The sequence below is a fragment of the Centropristis striata genome, chromosome 14 (assembly GCF_030273125.1).
Source record: "Centropristis striata isolate RG_2023a ecotype Rhode Island chromosome 14, C.striata_1.0, whole genome shotgun sequence".
Taxonomy (NCBI): domain Eukaryota; kingdom Metazoa; phylum Chordata; class Actinopteri; order Perciformes; family Serranidae; genus Centropristis; species Centropristis striata.
In genome coordinates, this window is record NC_081530.1 from 15,227,791 (window position 1) to 15,239,946 (window position 12,156).

Here is a 12,156-nt window from a genome sequence, read left to right on the forward strand (position 1 = left end):
ATAGCTCACTGGGGAGACATTTTTCCCCCCACTGGAAATCAATACAGCCCCCAGATGTTGGGGTCTCCCGGTCCACGGAGCAGCCCTGATGCGGAGATGTTCCTCAATGTCTGATTGCACAAGGACGACTGGAAACAGAAAGGCTTCTTTGACTGAAAGCACAGTGACCATGGGGGAGGGAACCAGGGCCTCTGTGAGAGAGAGTCTCCTTAGCAACTGGAAGAAAATTAACATTGACATCCTGACTTCCCAGCAAAACTCGTCCCAGGGCTTCTGCTGGATATTTCCATGGGGCGAGCATAAAAAAAAGAAAGAGATGTTCAAAAGCTGATATAAAGACACACACTCCCTGCTTGTCTTCCATTTATATTGAAATGAGTTTTTTCCCCCTCAGCTCGGCTCGTGTGTAGTGAATACAGAGTCCTAATGTATGTATTTTGCTCATTTTACTGTGTCTGGCGTTTCCGCGCCTCTCCTCTGTGACTCTGTGTTTGCCTCCTGCTGTGGTAAACACAACATTGCTATGATAGCACATGCATTTCAGAAAGCTCAAAACACCGCAGAGGAGCCGAAACATTCATTCTCTCTCTCTCTCTCTCAATCTCTCCCCCTCCTCTCTCCCTCTTGCCTCCGTCAGTCCTCTCCCTCACTTCCAGCCAAGGTATTCAGCTCCCATGATTGCAAACACGCATAATGACAGCATCTCCCGGGGGCCAGCGGAGGTACCCCACTGATGCTGAGAGACTCTATCCTGTCGTCACTTTGCGGGGGAATTTGTCGGCAGTGCACAGTGGAGCCTGGTGAGCTTTGGCAAGGCACCGCCAGAAGCTGGGCTGGCTGTTTTTTGTTAATAAAATGAAGTGCAAATTGTGCCGGGCTCGTATGCATTGGAGCAGCTCACTGCTTCCTCCCATTACGAGGCCAGGGCGAGCGCCATGGAAGCATAAGCGTGAATACATTATAAAGTAATGAGGAAACATCCAGGAGAGGGTCACGGGGGGCGTCAAGCGGCTCCAGAGGCCTCACCAAGAGCTTTCAGTGTGCTCCGTGATGGATTAGTCATTCGCGTTTGAAGAGCGAGCGAGAGGTGGAGTTCAACAATGTTACACATAGCAACAGTTGCTAAGAGTTGCAGCAAGCGAGGCCTATTCAGTTTGTGAATATGTACAGTTGCTGCTGAGCAGGAATATAGGTGAATAGAGATAGAGCTGTTTTGTGTATCAATGATGATGATGGTGACATTTCCAACAATGCCACATAATATTCATGAGCATGGAAACACTGCTAGGAACCATGGGTAGTGGAGAGGATAATAATGTAAACCATTCATGCCACAGCAGCAGAAGAGTGGTTAAGACAAAAGGTCTCTGATATTTGGAATTTGAAGCAAATCTTGCTTTGTGGGTGTAAAAAAGACGTCCCAGTTCCTGCCATGGCTGCAGCTGGAGCGTATCGTTCTGAAGAATCTCCCCCCACCACCCCAAAAAATTGAAACCCATACAGTCTTGGTACTTGGAAGGCCTTGGGGTACAAAAAAATCACTCTGCTCACCAGCAAATCACCCACCTAACAGGAATTATCAAGCCCTATTTGAAACTCTCTTCAGTATGTCACAGAAAACGTTCAGTTCGCAGTGACACATTTAACCGAGAGAGCCAGCCTTGAGTGCATTACATAGACTCTCCCTGTCAATCATGCATCACACAAATAGGTCACATTCTATACATTCCCGTAGGGCGGGGTGGGTGGAAGTGAGGAGAAGGCTGGGTGGGGGGCTGGTTCGAGCCCAGTGCTTTAGAGCCACTTTCGGTTTCTCTGCGGCACAAACGCCCTCCCATTGGCATTCAGTCTCTGATGAGCCCGCCGAGCCGCAATGGAGTCGCCTGATGGAACGCCATGGCAACGGCCGACACCTGGCAAGAGTTCATCCCACCTCCTCTCTCTCTCTCTCTCTCTCTCTCTCCTCCCCTCCATCATCCCCGTCTCTCCTCCCCCCAGATGCTGGAACATATTTCCCTCAGACTGACTGAAAGCCCCTGTGAACAAATAATGGGTGCACGCCAGTCTAAATAAAGTGCGGTTTATGAGTTGCGGTCAGAAACGTCTCCCTCTCTCCCTCTCTCTTGCTCTCTTTTTAATGTTCTGCACAAAAAACAGTTGCCAACATTTTTTTCCTTTTTTTGGGGCCATATGGCTGGTTGGTGATTATACAAAGCCATTTTTTCCTTTCTCACAGTGAGGCACATAGTCAAATAAAAGAGAGCGGCTCCACACCAGTAGTCTGCAAACCCATTTCGTAGAATGGAACAAGGCTCTCAAGCCAAAACAAACCGATGTGTCCCTTTGCCATTTTTCTGCCTCAACTTTTCAATAATATGTTAGACCTTAGCGTTGAATAAATCTTTCGCAGCAAGCTTCAGCTCGGCTGTGTTATCAATTAATCAAATTAATCAAGACTGGAGGGAGTTTTGCAAGGCCCTTGCAATTCGCGGAGAGGTTGCATAAATATTCACATAAACCACTGTTTGATGGAAACCCCAGAAGTATTAATCACATAAACCAAACTTACTGATGATGGAAGATGTTGTTTCAGAGCTCTACGCACAGAAGTCAGGTTTAAGTCTTTGTTATTAGTAATATATTCAATGAGTAGTTCTAAATTTTTGGAATCACGCATATCTTTCCAAGAGTGACCCGAGAAGACTGATATGAATTTCATGTCTTCTACGGCGCTGCAGTCAAAACATGTGTAACCAAGCTTAGACTGGAGACAGCTAGCTTGGCTCTGTTGAGAGTGAAAGATTACGCCTATAATTCAAAGCTTACTAATGAACACATTGTATCATTCTACATTTAACCTGTCAATAAAATGGAAGAAGGGCAATTTGTGGTTTCAGGGGGAGCTATGTGCTAAAGCTTTGCTAACGAAAAATGGAGATAATTAGCAATACTCGCTGGACGGACACCAAATCATCTGAGATGTGAGCCATGGAAGAAGTTTTGAATTTTAAACAAAAGGGTGGATAAGTTGTAAGGGTATTTATTCTTAATGTTAGCTTGTTACTCAAAGCAGCGTAGCTTCATTAGCGGTGCAGTGCTCAAATTTACTTGCAAGTTGAGGGACAGGGAACTAGCAAGCGCTTAACAATCTGTGGGAGCTAGCATGGCTAGCTAACATCACCCAAAATAATGACTTTTGTCATTGCAGTCTTTTACTGTTGCTTTTTTACTGGAGCCAACTAGAACCTTTTCCCTCTCAGATTTAAATTCATTCATAGGCGCAAGAACATAATAAAACTAAAATTATGGCCTTGTGGTTCTATGCCTCCGCCAATGAGCTAAGTTGTAGTTTACATCCACGTGCCAGTGCCTCAAATTTAGATGGAAATTGGATGTGTCATACACATCTTCAACCCAGCAGCATAGAAAATCTATACAATCACCACAGTTTTAAGGTGGGCACCCACTACTATTGTCAACAATTTAGTATCCAACCAAATGTTTCCCTTTCTGTTCCAGAGTTACAGTGTTGAATAATGGCTAGAGAAGTGTATTGGCCTTATGATGTTGCAGGGAATTGATCTTTGACCTTTTAGATATAAAATGTTATCAATTCATCATTTTATCCTAATAGACGTGTAGTATGATTAGCACGTTAATTCTTGACTTATAGCCAAAATGATATTTTGAGAGGTCACAGTGACCTTGACCTTTGACCTCCAAAAATCGAATCACTTCAATTGTGAGTCCAAGTGGACGTTTGTGTCCTGACATATCACGTTTGTGTTTTGTCTTTGGCAGGGTAGGCCATGGATGAACTATAATAACTAGATACTGGATCCCAAGTCCAGTATGCTCACCTGGTACATTTGCTTTTACTTCCACAGTATGCAACCCACTGAAATCTTTATTCTAAGATAGGTAAACACAACCTTACTCCAGGTCCATATCTATAAAATAACACAAAAAAGTGTATTTTTAGTGGAAATTTCCATGGTTTTGAAAAATGCTGCGCTGTGATATTCACTGAGAATACTTTGTCTTGAGTGAACACAAGTGATGCGTCATAAAGTACACCTGATACGCCATCATACATGACAACTGACAAGATCAATCCCTGTTAGATGATAAAAAAGGAGCAGAGGAAAATGGTAACTGACTATTTTCACGTTCATAAATACACTAGCTTTCCAAACATGGTTTAGCAACCTGTGATTAGTGCCTGGGTCAGTGCTTTGGTTGTGTGAAGCCCTATAGTCTCAATTTCATGGCAGCATTTTCCTCTGGCAGCATCAAGGCCTCATTCTGTACCCTAAAACCTATCTGTGAAGGCCAAATTATGCCAGTTAGAAATATCAAGAAGGCTACTGCTATAAAATCAAGAAAAGAGTTTTGAGGTTTGAGCAGGGAGAATGGCACTACTAAGTATCACATTTATAAATGTAACACGTCTACCAGAAATTATTTCCCTCATTTCAACAACTCCGTTAGGGTATGTGGCCAGCATAGAGCTTTTTTTATTCCATCTTTCTGATGTTTCTGCAGTGAAGCATGTGGCCATCACCAAATTATTTACTTGCCAGAGCCAAGGAGGTATGAAGTTAAAGTGGAACGGAGAAAACCGGAGAAAAAAATGTTGAATGGTGGCTCATAAAATTATGAGACGGAGTAATAATTTTATATAGTGTAATAGAGCTATGGTTAATTCTACATTTATGCATGCACGCAAAGTGGAAAATACCTATTTGTAGTCTATTACGACTGCTTAACTCAAAATCACTGCATGAGTCTAACAACACTCAGCAAGTATTACATTTGCCTCTAATTCCTGAAACAACAAACTATTGTAACTTGCAGGAGAAGTGAGCAGAACAACCTGTGCATTGTGCATTGTGTCATCCTTGTATAAAACTTTGGAAAAGGTGTGGTAAACTTCAATGTGTTGTTGCCAAAAAAACATGTTTACAGCTCTGGGTGAATGCTCTGCTTTCAGTCTCTCTGTGACAAATTAAGCTTCATGTGTAATGTGTGTTAAGTATTTAAGTGGTTTTATAAAAATACCAGTAGCAGCATACTAACTTTATGTTTATGGAGGCTTAAGAGGGTCTGGATAATATCTAGATATTGTGACACTTGCTCAAAAAAAAGACACTCAGGTGTGCCAGAGTGATACAAACTCTTACTTATGTATCGGGGAAATCTGCAGAATTCCATTTAAATTTCATCCAGTTTTGGAGTTGATCTTAATCTTTTTGGTACACGTTTTTATAGGATTCACACTGTTTTAATCTCTTCCTTTTCAGGTACAGCTTCAAGTCACTTAAAGGGAGAAGTAGCCAGGATTTTAACCCAGGCCTGAGAGGAGCCAGAAGTGTTAATGAGCATTAAAAAGCTCTTAAAATGTAATCATCTCCACGGACCCTCGCTCTGAGGTAATGCCTATCACATGGCTTCTGTTGGCACCCTGACTCCAAACCAAAACCCACTTTCCTCCAGGCCAAGAATCATGAAACCAGAACCCTTGAATCAACCAGCTCACAGGGAGATGTTGTAGGAGCTTTTAATGCTGTGTAGTGAAAAAAGGAGATGCAGCAGTTATTATTGCATTTAGTGCAACAATCTACTCTCAGATGCTTCGAAGTGAGAATTCAGCTCAACGTCAAAGTTATTCATTGGAAGAACACGTCTTTTAGATGTTCACAAATATGTCTTTGTGGGAACAATTATAAGTTAGTCCTTTTTTGTTGTCTTTTTATAAATCGCTAATCACATATTTGTCCATTCACTGGGAAAATGATTGCTGTTCACCGAAAAAAAATGACCCTCCCTTCACGCTGATGAATGGACAGGCTGGGATAGATGTGAATGACAGGTGTGAAGTGGCCAAAATACTCCATACACAACCAAAAACAATAGTCTTTGTGTTCGCTGGAGGAAGACAAACAGGTGACAAAGAGTTTGCGCATGACACACTACATCAATGTCACATTGAAGGGTCTGAAAAAAGTGGTGGATGTTTGTTTTTCCTCACATGGACTACTTCTTTTTCTGGAATTCCACTTAGGAGGGAAAGAAAATGAAAAGCGAATACTCCTGTGATTTACATCAGCCAAACAACCGTCAAGAAGAGAATGAAAAGGAAGAATTTCCATCAATATAGTGAATCTTGGGTCTTTTTTTAAATAGGAAATCTTCTGTTTAACCCTTTTCATTGACCATGACACCACCTCTTCAAAATATGCTGCACCGGAGAGGTTTATTCAAGCAATGTCATTTTGGGATGTGCACACATGGGGCAAGTAGATTATAAGCCATAATGATATGAATTAATGGGGAGATGAACATGAGAAAAAGTTATGGGTGTAAAATCCAAGAAAGGAAATCTCCCGTTCAGCTTGGAGTATTATTAGCATCTATTAGCACATTTGTTCGACTGTATGCTCAATGCTAAAAGCTTAGTTTGATGTTTCGCTCAGAGTAGGTATATATGCCCCAATTTTAGCAATGACTAATATATCAGGGGTTTCGGTGTAGACAATGGATATCCGGATATCAGATAACAGAGCTTTCCTCTGCTTTGGATCATTATTCTCTATATTTTTAATATACTAAGATTAATGTTAAAAAAATAAAAATAAAAAAGTTAAACTGTGGTCAGACAAGGGCCGATGGGTTCGGAGATTGTATTTCTGCCAATATGTTCAGCATCTTTTGCTCTCCACACATACTATTACAAACGGAACCAGAACCCTCCCGATACAAATATGTTTACCCCATGGCCCACAGATTCTATTTATAGAGATTAGTTTTGTCCGTACACACTGTAGACATCATGAGCTTTCCTCTGTCCTAACAGTTATCTAGTGTCTGCTTTATTGTGATGCTAAACAACAGTTTTCTACATGCTAAAACTATAGCATATTCAAAATAAGAGGGATTCTGTGCTCTTAAATTAACTCTTACCTCTCTGGCTTGTTTGCATTTCTTTCAGCTAATCACGGTTGTCTTTAGCGGTGCCAAGCTCAGAATGGTGATCGTGTCCCTGCAGAATAGACAACGGAAGAGGAGGAAGAACACCACATGAGAGAGGCAACCAAGGCGGCTTATACTCACAGTTTACAGCTGGTGAGTCACACTACATCTATGCTAACGTTCCTTCTGTGAGTGGGCTTCTGTGCTTTAAACCCGTGCTGCCCATTAAAGGCTGGAGAAATATCCAGATTATTTCATATAATTTGCATGAGCTAACTTTACAGTCGCTGCTTCTCGCTGCTGTTTCTCCGTGGTTCTGTGTGTCATGTCAGCTCGCCAGAACCAACAGATTTCTATCATTGTGTGGCATAGTGAAAAAGTTTTAGGAACAGTAATTTCACTGTTTTACAGCTTTATTTTTTTAATACTGAAAAGGACCATATATAAGCTATCATGGCCTTGTGGCAATGTGGCAATGAGCATTCTACACTGTAAACAGGAAACTGTCTATTCTGCAGCCAAACACATATTCAAAAAAAAAATAGTGTAGGCGAATAAATAAAGCGCACATCAATTCTAAAGTTCTTTTCACTTGTAAAGTACATCAACACCTACTGAGTGAACCTAATTTTCATCACAACAACAGTTACAGTAACACTAACTCACACTACCTGTGGGATTTATTAGCTTTCAGTGCAAAATTAAACAAGTCTGCTTTTACATAACCACCTCAGAATGGCCATCGTAAATTATCACACGCTTCTGGTGTGTAGCAGTGTTCCTCTGCTGTGAGAGGGCTCATGTACAGCAAGCACTAGGGGACAAACATTGCTCTGTCTTCTTGATTACAACAAATAAATACAACTGGGAGAGGGATACATCTTCCGTGAGGGTGCACAAGAAGCACAGCACCAGGATGCATTTATGAATTGGAGCAAAGAAACTTGAAATGTCAATCTCTCCATGAGCAGCAGGGTAGCAAGGGTTAGTTACAGAACATTTTCTGACTCACTCATTCAAACTTTGTTTTACAGCGCTGACACGCACTCATGACAAGCAGCTAAAATGCTGCCTAATAAATATCGCCTTCGTTTTTATGCCTGCTTTGAGGTAGCTCTAATTAACCAGGCACTACACGCACTCCCCAGTGACATATGTCCCAGCCCGAGCCAAAAATAACACTGCCCCGAAGGAGGACGAAGGTGTGTGCTTTGTTAACTTGCATGCGTAGGTATCTGTGTGTGTGTGTGTGTGTGTGTGTGTGTGTGTGTCCGCTTGTGTGAGGAAAAAAATGTTCCAAGGGCCACAGTCTCTCTGGTTTTCAATTCAAGTGTGGCTGCACATTTGCATTAAGAGTGCAGGCCCTGGTCTCTGGTGGAATCTCCCAGAGGAGTGCTTCAGAGGCCGAGGCCCCGGGCGATGAGAAGGGCCTGCTTCCATGTGAGGGAGGCTGGGGCACAGCCACCTGTGAGAAGGGTGGAGGAGGAGGGAGGATGAAGGGGAAGAGAGATTGTGAGAGGAAGACATATGGTGATGAATTAAATAAAAAGACTGAGGATGTAGGAAAAATAATTCAGCTGTGTTATCTTTGTTAGTTCATCTATACATGTGGATACCTGTCACTGTGGTTTGCAGATGTGGAGGTTGAATCTGTGGTAGACTGTGCTGACAAAGGGCAGAAGAGGGCTGAACAGGTCCTCTAAACCCAATCAACTGTCCAATGAAGTGGGGGAAACGTTTGCCCTTTATGAAATACACTGTAATAAATTATTCTGTTGTCATTTCATTTTACTTAATATATTTGATAAAATGTATTAAATATAAATGTGTCCTTTATTTTGAGGCAGTTGTTTAAGTAACTTTAATATAAAAATGTTTGAGATAGAATCTACTTATTTTAATCACATTAAATATAATCTTTATGTGTATGTAATTCTAAATCAAGAGAATTTTGAATGAATTCAACACAATAGAATTAGTCCATTTTTAATTGACAGGCACTTCCTGTTAAGTTGTTATTAACTCAACTTGTAACGTAGTTAGATTCAACTAATAATATTACGTGCAATCTGTTGCCTCAATTTTATTGAGTAGCTATTGTTTATCTTTTTTTACAGTGTAATCCATTGATGGAGAGTAGAAATTATTGGATTTTCGTCCACTAGGAAACGCAACAAGCTCTAAACGTAAAGCTGACATATTTTCACGAGTTGATATGGCCAACATGTTAGCCAAAAGTTGCCCGTTTTCCTATCCAGCAGGTAAAAAAGCAATATTAGCATTCATTTGAAACTGTGTTTCTACTCACCTGGCAAACGAAAGCCCAATATTTACTCTATTTTAAGCTCTGATTTTGGTCACCACCAACTCCTGAGAGAAATCCCAGGCTCTTTTGCTGCTTAATGGCCCACTATGTTCACAAACTAGTCACTAACTGCGTCTGTCTGTGGTTTAGGAAGCCTACCTCTGGAAATGTGGTAATACTGTATCGATATATTGATTCAATGATAAACGAGCCAATATCAATAATGTACAGTGAAAATATGGATACACATCGTCATCTTTACAAAATGCTTTTATTTCTATTCAACCTTAATATTCTTGTCATTAAAAAAACAATAGTCTGATTGTCATTCAGATGACTGGAAGAACAAATATTTTCATATTAATATCACATTGTTGTCCAATGAATTAACATAATATCGTATCGTAATTTTCACCCCTAGTTGTTGGCTGGAAAACCAAAACAATGAGCTGAAAGACATTCAAATACTGTGCAGGGCTGAGGGGAAGTAGCAGGTATTTCATTTCATTTCATAACATTTGTTTCATGTAACTACTTCCAGTAAATTTGACAGTAGTGACAAAAAATTATTGGAAAATGGTTGAAATGTAGACATCATAAATTCAAATATACCCAATTCCTCAAACTAACTGTTAACTTTGCACTTAATATGGCGCTGTGCTGTGCTATTGAATCCAAACCCAGACATTCACCACTAATTCAAGAGCCAAGAGCTGAAGAGCTGATCCTTTAAATCCAAGAGTGATAATTGTTTGCATCAAGTCTCGACACAAAAGTGTGGTTTCAAGGCACAGCTGGTTCTTATACATCATCTATCCAAAAAAATGCACATTTGCACCTATATGTGCCACTAAATGTTCACTCAGAGCCAGAACCTCAGATCCAAAACATTACCCGCTTTTTTGTTGCCAAGGGCTAATTGATATTTTTCCACAAACAGCATCCAGTAAAGTTCTCTAATGGCCTTAAATCTTAATCATTGCAGTTGCTCTAGACTAGACATGACATCATGGCAACAGGTAGCCCAGTTTGTTCCACGGGTCTTTAATCATCAAGATTGCCATCATAATGGCTGAGTGGGCCACAAAAGAAGGCCTCTCTGTGCGGAGGAGTCAGATAAGGTATGTGTCTGCTTCAAACAGGCGGGAAACTGAAGAGAGGAGAACAGTGTTTCCTTTATTTTGATGACGCCGGATAAGATGATACTCCGAAACTGTTCCATTTATGAATACCTGGAAGATGCAATAATCAACCGAAATGGAAATGAGCATTAGAGAATGAAGATGCGTTCTAAATATGGTGCGGCCCGACGGACTAAACAACCACAGATGGTTCTCAAATTTTGGACAATCGACAGTTATAGATTCAGACCATCACCAGTGATCAGACCCCTGCCAAAACACAATCAACTCCCTGTCAACACATTCACTGCACTCCTTCCTCTTTTCTCTCTCCTCTTCCTTTCTCCTTAGCCCTACATGTTGGATGCCTCGGTGTCAGCCACACCAGTTATTCTCTTAATCCTAAACAGATTGGCTTCCGCCACAGAAGAAAACCCTCAGTCTGGCCGTCTCCTCAGCGCTTGCTCCGCAGAAACCCCATTAATCGGCAGCACATGGCGATAGGTTATGGAATGGATTATGGGCCTTGCAACGTATGTGGTCCGCTGGCTGCTCCGATGGTTGCACGGTGGTGTTCAGGGACACACTCCCTAACGAGGAGACAGAATTGATCAGCGCTGTTCTCACTTTTACAGCCGCCCCGACCAAAGGGGGAGGGGGACAGTTGTCAGTCATTCCTAATAGTTGCTCCCCTCAACAGCGGAGTCAATGGCTTTCTCCCTGATGTGAACACTGCATAGAAACTCATGCGGCGGGCTGAACGTGTAATTATCAAACTTGGAGCTGCTTATTAAGATGAGAAAGAGGACAGGGCGATTGTGTTTCTTTTATTTTTTGTTTCTCGGCACAATAGAGTAAGTAGAGGTCTGTGAAATCATGGCGAGGAAGAAGGATCTGAGAGGAGGAGGACAAGGGAGGGAGAGGGGAGGGGGCAGAGGGAGAGAGAGACATGGGGAGAACGAGATAAAGGAGAAAGAGACAATCAAACACACACACACGAACACATTTACACACACACACAATAGTCACAGAACATAATAGTGAGGTAACCACAGTTCTCTTTTTTCTGCTGCTGTGCCAGTAGGTGGTATGTGTGAACGTGTGTGTGTGTGTGTGTGTGTGTGTGTGTGTGTGTGTGTGTGTACCCCTTAGGGGGTGGGTGAGGTCTCAGAATCACAGCTGCAAGGCCTGCTCTGCCTCTGTCATTTGTACAGCACTAGTCTGCCAAGGGTGAAAAGTGACCAAAATTATCCAAGAATCCAGGGTTAACAGTGTGTGTGTGTGTGTGTGTGTGTGTGTGTGTGTGTGTGTGTGTGTGTGTGTGTGTGTGTGTGTGTGGCAGGGGGTGTCCTAATTCAGGAGGAAAGGGGTGAAAATTACACCTCTGCACACATGTCCAGAGAGTGGATCATACACCGGGTGGCTGCAAAGCCTTCTGAAAAGGGAGGACAGAGTGTGAGAGTATTAGTGTGTGTAGGTGTGTCTGTGTGTGTCTGTGTGTGTGGGTTGTGCTATGTATCAAAGAGTGTCACTTGCTCATTTGTTTGTCAGCGAGATTCTGAATATATGAAAAGGATACATCTCAGCACCCTAGGATTTAAAAAAAATTAACCAATTAGATTTTATATACTGCTAATTTACTTTGCCAAATTAAACAAAGCACAAGAATTTGACATCCGATATCGAGGTTCACATGTTGTGTCTGTTTTTTTTACTGTGTTAAATGAGTTATAAATAATGAGTAATTGATTACATTTA